This window comes from Podarcis bocagei, assembly GCF_964188305.1.
Source record: "Podarcis bocagei genome assembly, chromosome: 10".
Taxonomy (NCBI): Eukaryota; Metazoa; Chordata; class Lepidosauria; order Squamata; family Lacertidae; genus Podarcis; species Podarcis bocagei.
Genome location: NC_138135.1, coordinates 65,065,766 through 65,077,857, shown reverse-complemented (window position 1 = coordinate 65,077,857; position 12,092 = coordinate 65,065,766).

Sequence of the window (12,092 nt, the reverse complement as noted above, 5' to 3'; positions counted from 1 at the left end):
TATGTAGCCTCGAAGCTTTGGAGGCGGTGGGAAATTTTGAAACTAAGCAGTCATTTTACGGCACTGTTGCTGGGCGCAGTCCACAAAGCTGCTCTCTGTGGCCTTCTCAAACTCTGTGGCCTTCTCAAACTTCTCTGCAACCTGTGCAGATATTAATGCAATCATCCTGTATGATAACTTTCACAATCTTGAATAATAAAATCATAGAATTATAGGGTTGAAAGAGACCACAAGGATCATCTGTTCCAATCCCCTGCCTTGCAGGAATCTTTTCCCAATGTGGTGCATGAACCCACGAGGGTCTCACACTGAGCTATCCGAGGTTCGAGTTCACTGCTTTGGACCACAACTTCCATCAGCCAACCCAGCTCTGCTGACTGGGGTTGATGGGAGTTGTAGTCCGAGACAGCTAGAGAGGACCAAGAACCTTAGGAGCTGTAGTTCCAAAACAACCGGCTGGGGCTGATAAGAGTTGCTATCCAAAATGATGGGGGGGGGCACCTGGATGGTGTCAGCTTCCCCTGAAAACAGAGATTTTTGGAATATTTGGAATATTGTTTATGATAAGATGAAAAAAAAAAAGTTCAAATTAACATTTTTAAAGAAACCAGAGCCCTTTCTGTTAGGAATCTTAGGCAGAGACATTCCGAAAAATATAAGAGAAATATTTTTATATGCAACAGCGGCTGCCCGTCTATCAATAGCATCTAATTGGAAAGGGGGAAAGATACCAATGCTAACAGAATGGCAAAATAAATTATTAGACTACGTGAAAATGGCTGAACTAACAAATAGGTTAAGAGGTAACACCAAACAATTATTTTCTCAAAAATGGGAAATGTTTAAGAGATACTTACAAAAAAATAACAGCGACATATTATCTATGGTAGTGTATGAATGACTCTTGTATACATAAAATATTAAGAAATAAAGGAAAATCGGTACGCTAGGTTGTAAGAAAGTATTAGAAAGTATATTAAATGTAAGGTAATAATTATAAGTACATTCAAAATCACAAATGTCAACTATATCGGGAAATGATGGGAAGTCTATATTTATTTTACTTCAGTTTGTTGTTGTTGTTGTTGTTTTTTATTTTATGTACCATTATATGATTTTAGCTTAGCTAATATCTAAGTGGAATTAGAAGGTCAAATTAACATTCTAAGTTAAACTAATTTAAGAAATATATATATTTAAGGTAAAGGTAAAGGTAAAGGTACCCCTGCCCGTACGGGCCAGTCTTGACAGACTCTAGGGTTGTGCGCCCATCTCACTTAAGAGGCCGGGGGCCAGCGCTGTACGGAGACACTTCCGGGTCACGTGGCCAGCGTGACAAAGCTGCATCTGGCGAGCCAGCGCAGCACACGGAAACGCCGTTTACCTTCCCGCCAGTAAGCGGTCCCTATTTATCTACTTGCACCCGGGGGTGCTTTCGAACTGCTAGGTTGGCAGGCGCTGGGACTGAGCAACGGGAGTGCACCCCGCCGCGGGGATTCGAACCGCCGACCTTTCAATCGGCAAGCCCTAGGCGCTGAGGCTTTTACCCACAGCGCCACCCGCGTCCCTATATATATAGATATATAGTATAGTATGTATGTGTATGTGTGAAGTTAAATCTGTAATGACATTAATGAATTTCAGTAAAGGATTTTTTCATCCAAAGGAAAAAGAAAAAAGAAAAAAAAGAAAGCAGAGATGGGGAAGAAATTTGTTTCGGCTTGCACTGAAATGCGAGCTTGCCATTTGCACTTCCCGATACACCTGAAATTTGTACTTCTCTGAATTTGGCCATGCTGGTCTCCGGCCAAGCAATGGGTGCAAAAACGCACATATGAGGATAAAGCGTGCATAGAAATGCACATATTAATAATAATAATAATAATTTATTATTTGTACCCCGCCCATCTGGCTGGGTTTCCCCAGCCACTCTGGGCGGCTTCCATAGAAACCAAAAAAAACTAAAATATCATACATTAAAAACTTCCCTGAACAGGGCAGCCTTAAGATGTCTTCTGAATGTCAGGTAGTTGTTTATCGTTTTGACATCTGATGGGAGGGCGTTCCACAGGGCGGGCGCCACTACCGAAAAGGCCCTCTGCCTGGTTCCCTGTGGCTTTGCTTCTCGCAATGAGGGAAGCGCCAGAAGGCCCTCGGAGCTGAACCTCAATGTCCGGGTAGAGCGATGGGGGTGGAGACGCTCCTTCAGGTATACTGGACCGAGGCCGTTTAGGGCTTTAAAGGTCAGCACCAACACTTTGAATTGTGCTTGGAAACGTACTGGGAGCCAATGTAGGTCTTTCAAGACCGGTGTTATGTGGTCTCGGCGGCCGCCCCCAGTCACCAGTCTAGCTGCCACGTTCTGGATTAGCTGTAGTTTCCGAGTCACCTTCAAAGGTAGCCCCACGTAGAGTGCATTGCAGTAGTCCAAGCGGGAGATAACTAGAGCATACACCACTCTGGCGAGACAGTCTGCGGGCAAAATATTAGTGAAAGGAAAGCACAAAACTGCATCTTCAGGGGAGTTGCTTTATGATAATGTGCATTTTGATAATTGCATAGGAAATGTGTACATTGGGAAAAGATGCACACTAAAATGTTGATACATTTCCACGAGGATTTCCCCCCCAAAAAATAAAAATGGAAAACTGACGTGGAAATATGGAGAACTGACTGGAAAAATGAAAAATTGACTGATTTGGCCATCCCACTGAAAGCAATCTCTACTGAACTCAGTGGGACATACTGCTAAGTTGACATGCCTAGGACGGTGTTGTTAGTCACTGAAGATTTGCCGCTGATTTTATCTATATGCCAGCAAACTTATCAGTTTCAGTACCACTAAAAAATGGCCAGCCCTAATCCAAATGCAAAGGAGTACAGTGGTACCTTGGTTCTCAAACACCTTGGTTCTCAAACGCCTTGGTTCTCAAATGCCCCAAACCCGGAAGTAAGTGTTCCGGTTTTTGAACGTTTTTCAGAAGCCGAACGTCCGATGCAGCTGTCGGCTATTGTTTCCGGGGCGCCTGCACCAAACAGAAACTGCCCCTTGGTTTTTTATTTCAGAAGTCAAACGGACTTCCAGAACAGATTAAGTTTGGTGCTTTTGTTTTTGCTATTTATTTTGCATTTTTGTTTTTGAAGCTTTTTCAGTTAATTTGTTTTTGTGACTGTGTGGAACCCAGTTCAACTACTGATTGTATGATTGATTATGTGACTGCAGAAATGGATAAAAAGCCCCCCCCCCCCATCCAAACAATGACTACCATCAGTGCAGGTAAGGAAATAATACTAATTTTAATTTTTATCATCTACATCTTATTTATTTTATAGTATAGTACACTGATTACTGCTTTCATTTTATGGATCAATGGTCTCTGTTTTAGGGGTTGTTTTTAAAAGTCTGGAATGGATTAATCCGTTTTGCATTACATTCTATGGGAAAACACGCCTTGGTTTTGGAATGCTTCTGATTTGGAACAGACTTCCGGAATGGATTAAGTTTGAGAAACAAGGTACCACTGTATGGTAGAATTTTTCTCAGTTGCATCCAAAATTCCCTCTTCTACACTATTAAAATACAGGAACATTACCTTCTCCCTGCTCCTAAGGCTGGATAATAAATATAACTCAAATAAAACACATTTGCTTTGTTTTCTAAAAAAGGGTGAGGGAAATCCCAAGCTGCTTCCAGGAACCCGGAAATATTTCCATTACTGGTTGTGATGGTATTGTTACCCAGCTGATCAGAATAATACTGAGCACCGAGCAGCGCAAGTGAAACATATCTCATTTAACTTAAGCCGAAGACGTAAGCAGGGAGGCAACTCTGAACTCCTGTTGAATTCAGACGCACTGAAACATGTGCTCACCACAAGGTTTCTAGGTCAAATATTCCAGGGTGACGAATGTCTGTGGGTGACCGCACACATTACCGGAACCGGAACGTCTGCTACGAAGCTAACTCATTCGTCAAATTCCTTTTTGCAAACATGATGTACTGATTGTGGAAAGGCAACCAGGCTCTTTGTTTTTGAACTCAGGACAGAAGCGTTGCAGGTAAATAGATGTCGTCTACTCAGTTTCCGCCGTGCCCTGGGAGAAGTTAAAAAAGAAAATTGCAGCATTGTTGTCTATCATTTATTTATAATGGAATTCTTTCCTACCTGGTGGAACATTTCAGAAGCCGACCTGCGCTGCTTTTTCCATTCTTAAAGACACCTGTCTACAGGTGTCTGCAAAACAACCATGGCTCTCGAAGACAATGTGCTTCGGCTGGACCAACAGAGGGCGCTAAACTACCATGTGGAAGGCAGTTTAGTTGCTTCGTTACGGCATTATTTTGTCGAAGTAAACATTATTATTATTTAAACGCACTAGGAAGAAGAAGAATGAAGAGACATGGCTTTGGAGATGTATTTGTTGCAAGGGGAGACGGGGACGACAAAACCCTGTGCTTGACAGCTTTTCGCAGTGGAAGCAAAAGTTTGTCCCAGTGAATAGCTCAGTCGGTTAGAGCGTGGTGCGGACAACGCCAAGATTGCAGGTTCGAATCCTGTATGAGACAGCTGCGTTGCAGGGAGTTGATCATCAGGGTCTGTTCCAGTTCTGCAATTCTCTGATCCTAAAGACTGAAATTGACTATATTGAAGCTGTTAAACTGACTGGTGGCAACTGTCGAAGCCAACAGTGCTTGGACAGATTAGACAAGTGTGAAAAGCCAAAGCAAAATCTGGTAAGACTGACATAGGTGGGAGTGATTCCAATGTAAAACCCACATTTCAATAGGAACAGCACAGGGGGCTGTGAGGTCCTAGCAAAATTGGTTGGATGGCAGAGCTTTTCCATTCGGGTTGCTGTTCCTTTCCCTGAACCGGCTCTGGTGCCTTTTAAAGCAGTTTAGCAGGTGATGCTCAAATGATATAAGCCTTAGCTGCTAAATTGCTAAGTGTCAGGATGCTGTGGAAGGTGCCGGAGCAGGTTGCTCAGCAAAAACCGAACAAATGTGGGGGAAAAGAGAGAGAGACTGGAATAGGATTGGCCAGTAAGAGGTTTCACCTGCTAAATCCCATCAGGCACAAAGCTTCTTGAACTGGCACAATAGTAGTAGTAGTAGTAGTAATAATAATAATAATAATAATAATAATAATAATAATAATAATAATAATAATTTGTTATTTATACCCTGCCCATCTGGCTGGGTTTCCCCAGCCACTCTGGGCGGCTCCCAACAGAATATTAAAAACATGATAAAACACCAAACATTAAAAAGTTGCCTAAACAGGGCTGCCTTCAGATGCCTTCTAAAAGTCAGATAGTTGTTTATTTCCTTGACATCTGATGGGAGGGTGTTCCACAGGGCAGGTGCCACTACCAAGAAGGCCCTCAGCCTGGTTCCCTGGAAACTCACTTCTTGCATTGAAGGAACTGCCAGAAGGCCCTCAGAGCTGGATCTCAGTGTCTGGGCAGAACGATGGGGGTGGAGATGCTCCTTCAGGTATACTGGGCCGAGGCCGTTGAGGCCTTTAAAGGTCAGTGCCAACACAAAATGCTGGGGTGTGGAAGGCTTGTCTTTCCTTCTGAGATCCAGGGGGGTTCCCTTTTGAAGGAGGACACAACTGTGTATGCCACACAGCCTGCACTGTGCCCCCTTATCAAGGTTCCCCCTCTCTGGTGAAGTGCAGGGTGCTGTCCCATGTTTCAGCCAGATTTAAACGCCGGGGAAGCAATCTTCACTGCTCGATCACCTGGTTCTCAGTCTCCATGGGCAAAAAAATAAATAAAAAGTTAAAGGACCCCTGGACGGTTAAGTCCAGTCAAAGGCGGCTATGGGATGCAGCGCTCATCTCGTTTTCAGGCCGAGGGAGCCGGTGTTTGTCCACAGACAGCTTTCCGGGTCATGTGGCCAGCATGACTAAACCACTTCTGGGACAACAGGACACCGTGACAGAAGTCAGAGTGCATGGAAACACTGTTTACCTTCCCGCTGGAGTGGTACCTATTTACCTACTTGCACTGGTGTGCTTTCGAACTGCTAGGTTGGCAGGAGCTGGGACAGAGCAACGGGAGCTCACCCCGCCGCGGGGATTCGAACCACCGACCTTCTGATCGGTTAGCCCAAGTGCCTCAGTGGTTTAGACCACAGCGCCACCTGCGTCCCTCTTTTCCGTGGGCAACTGGTGATGCACTCACAAGACGTCCCCGTCCTTTCCCACTTAACAGATTTGGGCATTGGAGAAGACTGTGTTGAGAAGGGATGCTCAAGGTATGAAAGTGGGAGAGATGCGGCTGTTACAGTATGCGCTTCGAGGTAGATTTGTGTGTGCCAACTTAGCCGCCATGTAATTTAACACTGACCTAGAAAAGCTTGATGCACATATATAATGACGTTGGCTTTCCACTGAGCACAACCAGGAGGGAAAATCAACCTCCACAGTGAAACTGCTTGGAGGGGATTTCTGCTTATCTCCCTCATCTACCACACCTTTCCTTACCAGCTACATTACAGGAGTAGTCTTTGTTACAGGTAGGTAGCCGTGTTGGTCTGCCGTAGTCGAAGCAAAATAAAAAAATTCCTTCCAGCAGCACCTTAGAGACCAACTAAGTTTGTTATTGGTACGAGCTTTCGTGTGTTTTTGACATCTTCATTCTCATACCTTTAGCTGACCGGGGAAAACTGCAAAAAAGAGAGAGTAGATGCCTATTTAAGTTAGTTCCTGATATTCAGCTATTTTTGAAGGGTTAAAATGGTTGGCATCCAATGTGTTTCGAGTCTTGCTCCGTAAATTGAGCTGGAAGATGACAACTTTCCCTTCCAAGAGCAAACGGGACAAGGGATTATTTCAGGATTTGAATTGGGGCAGGGCTGCTAAGGCAATCGAGACAGGATTTGCTCTGTCAAAATAAAGCCCTCCTTCCCTTGTAAACCAGCAGTAAAAAACTTGTCAGGCCATTTACTTTTGTAAGAAATAAAAGAAAGAACTCCAGTGTTTCAAAGCCTCATAAAGGTATCAACAGTTCTGCTGGATTAGCACTAATAATTCCAACTGAGGGCTATTATATTAGGGCATCGAAGAGTTTCCAAGACTTTTAAGTGCTTAAAGGTAAAGGGGACCCCTGACCATTAGGTCCAGTCGTGACCGACTCGGGTTGTGGCACTCATCTCACTTTATTGGCCGAGGGAGCCGGCGTACAGCTTCCGGGTCATGTGGCCAGCATGACTAAGCCGCTTCTGGCAAACCAGAGCAGTGCACGGAAATGCCATTTACCTTCCCACTGAAGCGGTACCTATTTATCTACTTGCACTTTGACATGCTTTCGAACTGCTAGGTTGGCAGGAGCAGGGACCGAGCAACGGGAGCTCACCCCGTTGCGGGGATTCGAACCGCTGACCTTCTGATCGGCAAGTCCTAGGCTCTGTGGTTTAACCCACAGCGCCACCACCAATATGAGCATCTCTTCAGGAGCACTGCAAATGTACAGGAAAAGCACATGCTACCTGTCTTCTCTCTCTCTCCCCACCCAGATAGATAAACAAACTTTGCATATGGAAAGCTTGCATGACAAGGAAGGGTTTTAAGGAAACTTCTCCCTGTCGTGCAAGGTGGTTGTTTGAAAAAGGGAAAGCATTTATAAACGTTTGTAGCCAACTAACTGGAATAGCCCCTCTGAAATTGACAAATTTCAACACATTGACCGAAATTACTGGGCGACTTGAAGCCTCCAGACACACTGCCCAGAGAGGTCTCTTCGTGGCTGGTACCCTAGAGGTTTGAGGGTCGGCCGGTCCGAAGGCCTCAGCGAAAGGCACCTACCAACCCTTGAGGGCAGTGGCGTAGCGTGGGTTGTCAGCACCCGGGGCAAGGCAAGTAATTTGTGGCCCCTAACCCGTGGATTTGCGCCCCCTAACCCATGGATTTGCGCCCCCTAACCCTAACCCCCAGATGTTGCGCCCGGTGCGGCCGCCCCCCCCCCTGCACCCCCCACGCTACGCCACTGCTTGAGGGGCCATGTGACGTTTGCCCTCCTAGGTGACATCATGCTGGGTCATAAGGAAAGGGTTAAATGAGTGTGAAGCAATTGGCAAGTGGGAACCCAAGGGGAGGAGTTGGAGTTAGAGTTAAGAGTTGTGAAGAAGTCAGTCGGGTGTTAGAGAAGAGAGAGGGAGGATAAGTCTGTGGGTTGGGATAGTTTGATGTGAGAGAGTGAGAGAATCTGTTAAGAGGAGTCAGATAGACAGTTGGGATAATCAGTTAGAAGTTATTAGGAAGGTATAGGCTGGTAAAGGTCCATATAGTAAAAGCTATGGTTTTCCCAGTAGTGATGTATGGAAGTGAGAGCTGGACTATAAAGAAGGCTGATCACCGAAGAATTGATGCTTTTGAATTATGGTGCTGGAAGAGACTCTTGAGAGTCCCATGGACTGCAAGAAGATCCAACCTCTCCATTCTTAAGGAAATCAGCCCTGAGTGCTCACTGGAAGGACAGATCGTGAAGCTGAGGCTCCAATACTTTGGCTACCTCATGAGAAGAGAAGACTCCCTGGAAAAGACCCTGATGTTGGGAAAGATGGAGGACACAAGGAGAAGGGGACGGCAGAGGGCGAGATGGTTGGACAGTGTTCTCAAAGCTACCAGCATGAGTTTGACCAAACTGCGGGAGGCAGTGGAAGACAGGAGTGCCTGTCGTGCTCTGGTCCATGGGGTCACGAAGAGTCGGACACGACTAAACGACTAAACAACAAGGCCGGTAAAGAAACTAGATTAAGAAACTGACAAGAAAAATTATCTGAAACCATAAATTTGTCAATGCAGTGGTGCCTCGCAAGACGAAATTAATTCGTTCCGCAAGTCTCTTCGTCTTGCGGTTTTTTCGTCTTGCGATGCACGGTTTCCCATAGGAATGCATTGAAAATCAATTAATGCGTTCCTAGGGAAACCGCCTTCAGACCAGGTCCGGGGACAGACTGTCCCCGGACCTCTTCTGAAGGCTGGGGGGGGGACAAGGGCTTTTCTTCCCACCCCCAGCATTTTAAAAAACCCTGGGACAGCGAAGGACTTCTCCGCTGTCCGGGGCGATCTTAAAATGCTGGCGGGAGGCATTTTAAAATCGCCCCGGACAGCCTGCATCCCGAAGCAGGGGGTGAGCTGCGGAGCCCGCCCCCTGCTTGGGGGAGATGCCGGCAAGCCTCGCGCGCAAGGCTTGGGGCGGCAGCCTGCATCCCGAAGCAGGGGGTGAGCTGCGGAGCCCGCCCCCTGCTTGGGGGAGATGCCGGCAAGCCTCGCGCGCAAGGCTTGGGGCGGCAGTCTGCATCCCGAAGCAGGGGGTGAGCTGCGGAGCCCGCCCCCTGCTTCAGGCAGATGTCGGCAAGCCTCGCGCGCAAGGCTTGGGGCGGCAGCCTGCATCCCGAAGCAGGGGGTGAGCTGCGGAGCCCGCCCCCTGCTTCAGGCAGATGTCGGCAAGCCTCGCGCGCAAGGCTTGGGGCGGCAGCCTGCATCCCGAAGCAGGGGGTGAGCTGCGGAGCCCGCCCCCTGCTTCAGGCAGATGTCGGCAAGCCTCGCGCGCAAGGCTTGGGGCGGCAGCCTGCATCCAGAAGCAGGGGGTGAGCTGCGGAGCCCGCCCCCTGCTTCAGGCAGATGTCGGCAAGCCTCGCGCGCAAGGCTTGGGGCGGCAGTCTGCATCCCGAAGCAGGGGGTGAGCTGCGGAGCCCGCCCCCTGCTTCAGGCAGATGTCGGCAAGCCTCGCGCGCAAGGCTTGGGGCGGCAGCCTGCATCCCGAAGCAGGGGGTGAGCTGCGGAGCCCGCCCCCTGCTTCAGGCAGATGTCGGCAAGCCTCGCGCGCAAGGCTTGGGGCGGCAGCCTGCATCCCGAAGCAGGGGGTGAGCTGCGGAGCCCGCCCCCTGCTTCAGGCAGATGTCGGCAAGCCTTGCGCGCAAGGCTTGGGGCGGCAGCCTGCATCCCGAAGCAGGGGGTGAGCTGCGGAGCCCGCCCCCTGCTTGGGGGAGATGCCGGCAAGCCTCGCGCGCAAGGCTTGGGGCGGCAGTCTGCATCCCGAAGCAGGGGGTGAGCTGCGGAGCCCGCCCCCTGCTTCAGGCAGATGTCGGCAAGCCTCGCGCGCAAGGCTTGGGGCGGCAGCCTGCATCCCGAAGCAGGGGGTGAGCTGCGGAGCCCGCCCCCTGCTTCAGGCAGATGTCGGCAAGCCTCGCGCGCAAGGCTTGGGGCGGCAGCCTGCATCCCGAAGCAGGGGGTGAGCTGCGGAGCCCGCCCCCTGCTTCAGGCAGATGTCGGCAAGCCTCGCGCGCAAGGCTTGGGGCGGCAGCCTGCATCCAGAAGCAGGGGGTGAGCTGCGGAGCCCGCCCCCTGCTTCAGGCAGATGTCGGCAAGCCTCGCGCGCAAGGCTTGGGGCGGCAGTCTGCATCCCGAAGCAGGGGGTGAGCTGCGGAGCCCGCCCCCTGCTTGGGGGAGATGCCGGCAAGCCTCGCGCGCAAGGCTTGGGGCGGCAGTCTGCATCCCGAAGCAGGGGGTGAGCTGCGGAGCCCGCCCCCTGCTTCAGGCAGATGTCGGCAAGCCTCGCGCGCAAGGCTTGGGGCGGCAGTCTGCATCCCGAAGCAGGGGGTGAGCTGCGGAGCCCGCCCCCTGCTTCAGGCAGATGTCGGCAAGCCTCGCATGCCCGGCGGGAGGTCCCGCTTAGCCCGCTGTTCCGAAGCGGGGAGGGGGGCGGGAAGACCCCCCCTGCCTTCCCCCCGCCTGCCCCGGCGATCTTAAAATGCTGGCGGGCGGGAGCGAAGCGTTCGCTGCCGACCCCCAGCATTTTAAAACCTTCCCGGGACACGGGGAGATTTCAAAATGCTGGGGGTCGGCAGCGCTCCCGCCCGCCAGCATTTTAAGATCGCCGGGGCAGGCGGGGGGAAGGCAGGGGGGGAGCAAAGACTTTTGCCCCCCGCCGGCCTTCAGAAGAGGTCCTCTTCTGAAGGCCGGCTGTGGGCAAAAGTCTTTGCTCCCGACCGCCAGCATTTCCCTATGGGCTTTCGTCTTGCGATGCAAGCCCATAGGGAAATTCGTCTTGCGAAGCGCCTCCAAAACAGAAAACCCTTTCGTCTTGCGGGTTTTCCGTCTTGCGAGGCATTCGTCTTGCGGGGTACCACTGTGCTTATAAAATAAACTTGTTTATTTGGTTTAATGTTAACAACTGTCTGGACTCTGTGTGTACCCGAGAGAAATGGATTGGTGGCAGCGGGGAAGCAATCACAGTGCTGGCACAGGGATCAATAGACGGTCAAACATCCGGGGACCCTGTGTGATTGCCACCGGCCATTGTCCAGGAACTCTTTCTCTCTGCATTTTTGAGCGCACCCCCCCAAAAAAGCATCTGTGTTTGCAAAAAGTACTGACAAACCCATCCTCTCGCTGTTTGTGTGGAAAGTTTTTAAGGCCCCTGCTTTTCCTTTGTGGGAGCGAGGTGGGGCAAATACCACCAGCTGTCTTGACTCTGTGTAAAGCTAGATTCTCTGTAGGATCAAGAGTGGGAACAACTTATGGGATTTAACCAAGTGGCCATGGTTAGGACCATGGGCTACCAAGTCTCCCACTAGGGAGAACTATGGCAACCTGTTGCATTGGAGAAGTATTTATGCGCAGCTCAGGGAGTGTGTATTGATTTCAGGTGACATCACACTTGTTGCGAAGGCAGAGGCACACGAGGATCTCATGCCGTTGCTCGAAATCATGCGAGGATAGAGTAATCTGGCCTGCAGTGCTGGCGGCAGCCATTGTGAAACAGTAACATCAGGCCAAGCTATTTGCTTGCGGCCATTGTGAGGTGGCCTGTAGCCCAGTTTCCATCACCCTCTAGGAGATATGGCAAACTTTTCTGGCCCTCCAGATGTTGTTAAACTACAGCTCCCAACACCCCACGCTCTTGGCCTTGCTTGCTAAGGCTGATGGGAGTTGTAGTTCAGCAGGGACCGTAGAGCATGAGACTCAATCTCAGGGTCATTGGGCAAGATTCCTACATAACCCTAGTGGTCCCTTCTAATTCTGCTATTCTATTATTCTAGGAGATGGAGGGGCAAAGGTTTCCTTGCAGTCTCTTTA